The 10,287-nt window shown below is 37.2% G+C and overlaps 1 protein-coding gene across 1 annotated transcript in view; it reads left to right on the top strand.

Moving 5' to 3' along the window:
- Window positions 1-7,566: 7,566 nt before the first annotated feature.
- TMEM161B (transmembrane protein 161B) overlaps window positions 7,567-10,287 on the top strand; it is a 69,830-nt gene continuing 67,109 nt past the window's right edge. The window contains exon 1 of the mRNA XM_015571654.1: window positions 7,567-7,750. The gene's annotated coding sequence lies outside the window, so the exon portion shown is untranslated. The remainder of the gene's footprint in view (window positions 7,751-10,287) is intronic.

The raw sequence follows: 10,287 nt of genomic DNA, 5'->3' as shown, positions 1-10,287 counted from the left end.
CAGCAGCGCTGCTGATGCCTGAACGGTATGTGGAATGAAGTGGGCGGGCATCGGGAGGCCACTATGGCACGGGGCAAGCACTATGGGCAGTCTATCTGAAGTGTACCTGGCGTATAAGACGACCCCCCACTTAGAGGCATATTTTTCAGGGCCAAAAAATCGTCTTATACGCCGGCAAATACGGTAAGTGGAAAAGAGGAAACAATTAAAAATAAGACCAGAAAGCAATGAAATGTAAAACAAAATGAATTTAGTATGATTATGGCTAGAAAAATCTTAATGACCAAGATATTTAAGAAAATTAAGTTGTCTCACATTCTAAGCATGACAGGGGAATGATAGACTTTCATTCTATCTCATCATATAGTAATGTATTTTCTTTCTTCTATTATAGATGCCCAGAGCAGCAAATGAAAAAAAAAATGTTTCTCCACTTCTTTTTTCTCTTTCTCCTTATAGTCATCATACATTGAAATCACTGTTTTCTATGGTCAGAGAGATTTCCCTCTAGCATCTCTTCAACTATAGTTTGTGCTCTTCCAACCATTTCCCTCCACAGCACTCCTACAGTCAAATCAGAGCTTTTAGGAGTTAGTGTTACCTCCTGGTCTGTGTTTTCAAAACTTGCTTTTAGGAAAAGAAATTAATAGAGAATTTATAACCTCCTCCCCGCCCCCATCCCTACCCCCCCCCCACACACACACACACACACGCAGGAACTGCTATAAGAAATAATCTCTTAAAATGCAAACAAATTAATTTCTAATGGTGGAGTTTTAAGGTCTGCAAACAGGTAGAGGAATTAAGATGGGATTTTTTAAGCTAGTAACCTTCCCTCTAACCTTTTCTCTGCTCCTTACAACTATAACACATGATCTCTTTCCCAGTAAAGCTAGTTCTGTTTTCAACAAACTACAAAGTGTAGCTATCTGAGCTGCCCTTAGCCCCATGTAACTTTGATCTCTTTTCTTTCAGAGGTTTATCCTTCTCAAAAAGCCAGAAGGAACTGGCTAAGAGTTGAAAAGAGTTGTGTGGTGTGTTTTGTTTTGTTTTTTTCTCCCAGACTGAAATGACCTAAGTTGCAAGGACTGGGTGATTTCAGTTTCTCTGGAAAGTACAAAGTAGTGCTGTTTTTCGTGGTTGGAAGTAAACAAAGAACAGTATGCATCATTGGCAATACTTATCGATAGCAACACTTTCCTATTGCCCAAATTAATGTCATCTTATAGACCTGTCTGTGAGAGGACCTGAAATATAAAAAAAATGGCAGCTCCACAATTTCTCTAAAAAGGATTAGCAGCTAAACAAGGTCCAACCATTGCTGCCTTTGCACTGAGCACAAAGAATGTTTCCACTGTCTGGTAAAGAGACATCATTTCAAAGGCTTATAACATGGTGTCCAAAAGTCACAAACCTGCAGCTTTAAGTGCAGTTAAAGTCAGTTCAATGTGGGCACCTCACCTGGCTTGCGGAGCTCAGCCGTTGACCATTTAAACAAGGAGATCACAGTTGGAGGTACATGCCTGGGGTTTCGGGTTCGATTGCCAGTAGGGGGCGTGCAGGAGGCAGCCAATCAATGATTCTCATCACTGATGTTCCTGTCTCTATGGTATTCTTCAGGAAGGAAAATGTTTCATATGAAAACATTCCACATTATTGGTTGCAAGACAATTCATAGCTAAAAATTGAAAAGTCAGTGAAAACAAAAAGTGAATAAAGATATACATTTTCTTGCTTTCCAGAACCTTGAAGATAAATATATTTTGGTGTATAGTTCTATAAATTTTATCACATATAATAGATTTATGTAGTGATCAAAATTAGGATATAGAATTATTCCATCACTTCAAAGTAATTCTTTTATGCAACCTTAGAGTTATACCCTCCCTGAACTCTAACACCTGGCACCATTAAAATTTTGCCATTTTAAAGATATTACATATGTGAATCATACCACATGTAACCTTTTGAGATTGACTTTTCAATCAGCATAACGGTTTTGAGATCCATGAAAGGTGCTGTGTGTATCAAGTGTGTTCCTTTTTATTTCTGAATAGTATTTCATGCTATGGATGTACCACAGTTCATTCATTCACCCATTGGAAGATATCTGGGTAGTTTCAAGTTTTTAGCTATCACAAATAAAGCTGATATGAACATTTAGGTTCAGATTTTTGTATGAACGCATGTTTTTCTTTCTCTAGAGTAAATATCCAGAAATTGTATTACTGATTCCATGGTAAGGTTATACTTAACTTTATAAAAAAAAATCTGCCAAATGTTTTAGAGTGAGGTACCAATTTTTATTTCCATCAGCAAAGTATGAGAGACATAGTTGGTCTGCATCTTGTCAGTATTTGGTATCATCAGTATTTTTTTTTAGCCATTCTAATAGGTATATAGTGGAATCTCATTGTGGTGTTAATTTGCATTTTCCTAATAGTCCATGATGTTGAACTACAATGACGTCTTATAGTTAGTGTTTTGCATTTTCACAAATACTTTTAAGCATCTCAATTAATTCTCTTAAGTATAGTGAGATGCATTTCAAGTGGTAAAAGGCCGATATTATGTAAATCTGACAAAGACAGTGAAATGTAATTACACTACGGCAGAATCAAAACAGTTTAAAACTCAAAAGGAATATGGAGGCAATTTAGTCAAACTTTGCCATTTTACAGAGAACTGAGTCCCAGAGAGGCAAAATAACTCCTCACACAGCTGGAAACACACCAAAGAGCACACTTCTGATGCTCGGGCCTCGTCTACAGTGTCCAATCGAGTCGGCAACAATTTATGCTTGAATCCTTCAAAGTGACTGGGAATTCACTCACTTTTTGCTCAGTTCTATTAGGTAAGTGTTTCTTGACAGTGAACTGAAACGGCCTAGAAACAAGTAAACAAGTCTGTAAGTGTTTTGACATTGAACTGAAAGGCTTACAGTAAGTCCTACCAATGCGTCTAGTTTCATGCTCTGAGACGCTCCTGAGGACGTGTGGCCCCTTTCCCACATGACAGCACTTCGGATGCTTGAAGGCGGCCGTCGCGCTCTCAGAAACATACACCAGGCTGAACAGTCACATTTTCCTCCAACCCTTCCTTCCTGGAGCCTCTAAAGCCCAACACGGACATTTACACAGAGTCGATGTTCCATTCATTTGTTGGACACCTCAATGAGTGAACAAACTTAAACACCTGTACTAGTTTGTTGAGCTCTGCTTACATGGTTAGAATCCCATATTTATGATTCTAAATATGACGATTGAGCGCAGACTGTGGTTCTACACTAAAAACCTCTGCAGAGGCTGCCTGCCTGCCATCCAGGAGTCAGTCTATCCTCCAGCCCCTCCTCTTCCCCACCTTGTAAGTATAGGACGAAAAATGTCAATGCCTGTTGGGTATAGATCAATTTTGTCTACTACATTTCAGTTACTTTTTTAAAAAAAAATTCCCCCTTCCCTGAGCAAATGCATACTAGACCGATAGGGGAAAATATCACTGAATCTAAAAGCAAGTCATTGCAGGTGGTGGATTTCCGCTTCTCGCCCTGATGCACCCTGAAGACCGACGCTTGCCCAGGTGTGGTGTTTTAGCACCTGTTCTGTTTCCCATCATTCCTTAAAGAGGAGGACGATTGTTCTCAGGCCTCATTTGTACTCCCCACCTCCCACCCCCAAAGCCTTCAATTTAAGCCACTCCCATCAGATGATATAATCTAAATTGGAACTGTTAGGTTTCTTAGAATTTCTTCTCCTACTTGGAAAGAGTATTGCTTCTTGTACTACTCTTTTGAGTTGCTATTAAGTTGCTATTTATTGAGTCACTACTGTGAGCCTGGCTCCGTGTTTTGAATGTGTTACTTCCATTACTCAGAACAATCCTCTGAGAAAGATACAGTTATTTCCATTTTCCAGATGAGAAGAAGGAGACCCAGGGCAATGTAACTACTAAGTGCTGAAAAACAGAATTAAACCCAGGCCTGCCTGATCCCACAAAAACACATAGTTCTTTCCACTATGTCAAGTCATATACGTTTCCTTTCTAGAGAATGAAGCAATATAATATTTAGGGAGCTCCGCTTTCTGTCAGCTCTAACCTTACACTAGAAACTGCAAGAGGGCTTTTCCCTTCCTTGGTCATCATCCAACTCTGAACAGAATTTTAAAAAGCCCGTTCTTTGTCCTGTCTTAGCACTTATTTATTTATTTATTTATTTTGCAAGTCTCACCTCATTTGGGGGCTTCAGATTTCTTGACACCATCCTTTAGGGCCCATGTTACCTTCTTATAATTATCCTTGGTATGTGGTTGTTTTCTCCCAAGGTTTCTGTCACTTCCAATTAACCAAGCAATTTCTCCTTGTTGGTCAGAATTAGGTTCCCCAGTTGCTCTGCTGGGACATCAAATCATGAGAAAGGCAAATAAAAAACTTGTCAGATATTTTTCCTTTAGCCCAGTGAAACTTTTAAAAGGTGTTCAGCTATTTGAATTTTTTTTTTGATTGTTGCATTGCTACAGGTATTGACAAATAGTATACTGCAATGCACTGTGGTATCAATAATGAGTTATTTTATGAACAATTGCATGTTCAATGTAAATGTTTGAAACCAAATAAAACACTCTAAAGCAGCTTCCCATTATCTATATGCATACCTCTTTATTCTTACACATTCCTGTTTCTCATCCCCCACTCAAATACACCACATGGATAAATAGTTACTTCTAATAAACTGATTTATTTGTATACTTCACTTTGAGTGTAATTCCAAAACAGAAAGTGGGAGGAGTAGGGGTGGAGAAGATAACCCCTCTGAAGTAAAATATATGTCTGAAAGTCTATGAATTAAGGTCATAAAACAAAGGGTTGTAAATTTTAATTTTTGCTAACCTCGGAGTGAAATTTAGTGTTTCTTTCGATTGTGAACAAAAGTAATAGACCACAGTGTTGTTAGAAGTACTGCTGACTTTTTCACTAATAAAAATCACAGCTATTTTCCTGCCACATTACTATATTGTAGAAATCTCATGATACAATTGATGCTTACCACTTAAAAACTATATATATTATTAGATCCTCTGATATATTTTATTTGATACATAAAAATAAAGAAGCATATGTATAACAATTTTTAAAAGGAGCATATGTATAGCACACTTTTGTAGAATACCTTGATTACTGTATTTTAGTATAATTGGTTTCATTTATAATCTTATGCATATTTCATGCATTTAAAACATGATAATAAAAAAGGGCTTTCTAGGCTTTATCAGACTGTAAGGGGATCCATGCCATAAAAAAGATTAAGAATGTCTGTTATGTACTTTGGAATTTTCGTTAAGGACATGTAGACTGCTGTCACATTGCTTGAGTCCAAATTTTGCCCCGTCACTTGCAGTATGACTTTGGCTAAATTACGGATACTTTTTTGTGCCTCAGAGTCTTCATGTGTAAAATGGAGATACACTTATCTAAAAATCTTGCTGTGAAGATGCAGTAATATTTGTAAAGGGCTTAACACAGTGCCTGAGGCATAGTATGTTATCTATCTGCACATCCACCCAGGTGAGGACTTCATTCAAATCCTATTTACATTTATCCTGTATACACAGTAGGTTTATTTTTTTTACTGTGTTGTCACTGAAGTTTTAAATCTTATTATTAAGTATTGGCTAGTTTCAAGTTAATATTTGGAAAATGCCCGTGTGATATAAGGAAGAACTGGGCAATGAAGATCCATATGCCTTCTATCCAGATTAAAGAGGGGGACAGTTACTTTAAAAAAAGAATAAACATAAAACTTATTATCTAAACCGGGACACTTTTGAGAGTGAAAGAATGCAATTACTATACCAGGAAACTAGGCAAACTGGGATTGTTCCAGCTAAAACAACATGTCTAATTATGCTACTTTTACGTTTCTTGTGGGCTTCTTCCTTATTCGATTCCCTTCCTTCTGCAGCTAGAGAAAATCACTAGTTTGATTCTAGGTTTATCATTCCTTTGCTTTAATTTATAGATTTACTTATGTCCTCACCCTTAAGCAAGATATTTTTTTTATGTTCACAGCAGGTTCTTTATAGAAGTGGAATCCTACTGCAATATCCTTTTGTTAATTGATTTGTTGCTTATCATTGTTAGATTCATCCATGTCCATAGACTTGCAGTTTTTTCCCACTGTTGTATTTGTTAGAAAGCAATAGGAAGTTAATAAAGTTTTTGATACTTAAAAGTGACATGGTGACACAACAAAAACCTACAATGGAGGAGTGGCTTTGGAAGTGGCAGAGGACGGAAGGCGGAAGGATGTGGAGGAAAGTGGTAGAGAGTTTGAGAGTCTTAAAGAAATTGCAGACGCGTGGTAACATTGAAAAGGCTGCAGATGAGGTCTTAACTGATTAGAATAATCTTACTGGAAATTGAAGGGGCATAAAGTGTAGCAAATTTGTCACCTGCAATTATGTGCAAAGTAGAAAATATGCTTAACGAACTGGGTTATCTACCTTCGGAGATTTCCAGCCAGAATGTTAAAGATGTTTTCTTATTTCTTATAGTAAGACATAAAGAGAGATAAGTTAAAGGATGGTCAAAAGGAGCCAGAACTTATGATATTTGAAGATTCCCGGACTCTCCAGATGACAGATATAAAGTTAGGAAATGGGTCAGAACAAAGAACAAATCCAGGGCACTAACAGGAAAGTATGAAGCGGAGGGTGTCACTGGAAAGCCCTTTAGGACCTAAAAAGATCTAATGTGGTAACTCAGCGTATTTTCATTTAGACATAAAGGGTGTGCCTCACCATCTTAATCAAATTACAGGACTTCTACGAAGTTTAAGGGTGCGGTGCATGACAAGACCAAAGTAGAAAAGGGTTTATAGGGAAGACATTTATGAGTGTGGCTTTAATGATGTGAACTGAAATCAAATTCACAGGAGACCCACAAAGTTTATAAGAGAATTCTATTAGCAGAATATGCTTTTTAAGAGACTTTTAAAACAAAATTATATTTAGTAGGCTGTTGGCCAGCCCGGACTGGAAAGGACAGAGAACCAAATGAAAACAGGCTTTGGACATCCACGCTGCTATAGGCAGAGAACTACACAGCTGAAAACATGGAGAAGCAAGGACGATTCAGTGGATGGATCCAAGAGACTGGAAAGCAGAGTTAGGAGCCTTGGAGAATTACTCTTAGGCAAATACTGTGTGTCTTTAGTTTATAGGTCCTCTTCTTAAGAGGAATTCCATTCAAGGAGCTGCAGCTAAGGAAGTACACCTTAAAAGCTTCATCCATATCTGGACTCAATTTCAAGTTCTAGACTTTTAGCTGATGTTGTAATGGGATGACTGTTTTGGAGAACTTTGGGAGAGAATAAGTGTGTTTTGCATATAAGAAGAATATGAATCTTTGAAGGCCAAATTGTAGTAGCCAGCCTCCTGGTATTTGTGCTTTGCTGTTCCCTGCCACACTGTATCAGGGATCATCTGTGGGACTAATAGGATACAGAAGTAATGATACATCAGTTTGAGTGATTTTGACTTCTCTCTCTTGGATCACTTGCTCTGGGGAAAACCAGGTGCCATGTTGTAAAGAAACCAGGGAAGTCCTGTGAGTGACTCATCTTGGAACTGGATCTTTTATCACCTTCATTAGACTGCAACCCAGCCAACAGCTTGACTGCAAACTCATAAGACCCTGGGCCAGAGCACCTAGCTGAGCCACTCGTGGACTCCTGACTCTCAGAAATTGTGAGGTAAATATTTTTAGTGTTAATGTATTATACAGCAATAGTTAACTAATATAAGTTCACACATTACTTTATGCCTTTTAAGTAAACCTCTTTTAAAAAATATATTTTAATTGATTTCAGAGAGGAAGGGTGAGGGGTCTAGAGAAAGAAAGATCGGTGGGTAGGGGGTGGGTGCTGTCATTGAAAAGGCTAGGTGAGCAGGGAGAGCTATGCCATTTACAGGCATACCGTATCCACTTTTCCTTTCACAGCATTTACACAATGACTCCCCCCCCCGACCCCCACCCCAACCTCACACACACACTGGGGATTGAGCCCTGATTGAAATCAAACCTTGGCTCTCAGATTTATAGGTAGATGCTCAAACACTGAGCCACGTCAGTCAGGTTTAATTAAGTAAGCCTCTTTAAACCTACAATTTTCTCTGTCTTCTTAACTGCAACCTATTGGTTGAAGTTAACTTGTACCATGATTTTCTATAGATTGAATTTTACTGATTGTTTAGCCATACTGTTTAGCATGTTCTCTATATTTCCTAGTATCAGGTTCAATTATTTGGCAGGATTTTTAAATAGGAGATGGTATGTTTTTTCATTAAAAGGCATATAGTTTCGGGAGGTGGGGGGGGGTTAGAGAGCAACCAAAGGACTTGCATGCATGCATATTAGCATAACCAATGGACCCAGACACTGGGGCGATGGGGGCTTGCGGGGGTGAGTCAATTGGGGAAAAAGGAGATGTGTAAAACTTTAGACAAAAAAAAAAGGCATATACTTTCCTGTTTGTCATGTTAATGTAAAATGAATAAATCCATTTATTCCTTTTGAATCTCAAAATGGCATTGTATAATTTGTGTAAATTGCAGGAGTTATTACATCAATTAATCAGATAGATGGTATGTCCTAGATAAAACTATGATAATGTGTAAAACAGGGAAGGTTTAGAGCAGTGGTTCTCAACCTTCCTAATGCCACGACCCTTTAATACAGTTCCTCATGTTGTGGTGACCCCCAACCGTAAAATTATTTTCGTTGCTACTTCATAACTGTAATTTTGCTATTGTTATGAATCATAATGTAAATATCTGATATGCAGGATGTATTTTCATTGTTACAAATCCAACATAAAGCATAGTGATTAATCACAAAAACAATATGTAATTATATATGTGTTTTTCTGATAGTCTTAGGCGACCCCCGTGAAAGGGTTGTTCAATCCCCAAAGGGGTCGAGATCCACAGGTTGAGAACCGCTGGTTTAGAGGAAGGCTATGCTACTGAATTATTAAAGGATTACAATATGCTTCTGAAGAACGTGTTAGCTTGTCCTAAATTAGGAATATGAGAGTAATAGAGATGTATGTTACGAGGCATATTTTTTTTTTAAAAAAAAGCTCCTTTAACCATTCTTAAGTAAAAGAAAAGAAAATTTTAAAAAATTGCCCCCTTATAAAATGGTAATTCCAGAAGTGGTAATTGATATATTTTGGTTACTTCCTTTTTTACACTTTATTCCATGCTTAGGATTATTTTTCACATCAAAGCAATCATACTGGTCACAATTTTGCATCCTTTCTTTTAATTTAGAAAATAAACATTTCCATTAGAAAGACTAGTCTACTGGTTTTTTTAAAAACAAAACAAAACAAAAAACTATAGTATATTTCACTAGATACAAATAATAGAATTTGGCCAATCTCTAATTGTTCTTAAATTCTTACCTAATTATTGCCACAACTCACATTTTTGTCCATAGTATTTATTTAAATGGTATTTTTAAGGGGGAGAGATGGACGATACAACAAGAAGTTTCCAGCTTATCAGAGCTTTTTGTCTAATTAGGGAAATATACATGGCAGGGGGATTACAAAAGTGCTGTATAAGAAAGCATATAATAATCATATATATTAAGGTAAGAAGAAATAGTGGAATTTCTTAGGAGGGGCTCATCAGAAAAACATTTTGCCAAGATTATGGAGCAAGGCTTGGGAAAGTGGTAAGTCCTAATGGTGGAAAATGTTCAGGTAAGTGTGGGTGTTCAGGTTGGTTTGGGTGTTGGAGGAGGAGGTAACTTTCTGTTGACGTTCTTCAGAAGTATTTGAGGATAGTTCTCACTCAGGAAGCCCTCATCTCAAAGGCATAATAGTAAGCAAACAAGACTTTTATCAAAGATTGGACTCCTAATGCCCCTGCCCCAACCTATCAAATTTCTTTTTAATCTCGATCATCCACATCTTTTTCCCCTTTCATAATTCTCCTTTCTTTATATCTTTGTCAAAGATTCTTATCTACTTTAAGTAGTGGAAATAGGTTAAACCCTCCTACAAGGCACGTAACCCATCAAAACATTATGGTCTGTAGAATATTTTTTAAAACTGGGAAATGCTATCTTAGAACATAGAATGTATGCATTCTAATCTTTAAAAAAATAGAAATAAGAGCATTAAAGAATATTAACCAAGGGTTATCAACTTGCCATACACGTCAGAAACATAAAAACCCCTAATCTATTAAAAATAATAAAATAACAAAATGACTGTGA

Source organism: Myotis davidii, unplaced genomic scaffold, assembly GCF_000327345.1.
Source record: "Myotis davidii unplaced genomic scaffold, ASM32734v1 scaffold44, whole genome shotgun sequence".
NCBI lineage: Eukaryota > Metazoa > Chordata > Mammalia > Chiroptera > Vespertilionidae > Myotis > Myotis davidii.
Note: the sequence above shows the minus strand (reverse complement) of the source record. Positions and strands in the feature narration are given on the sequence as shown.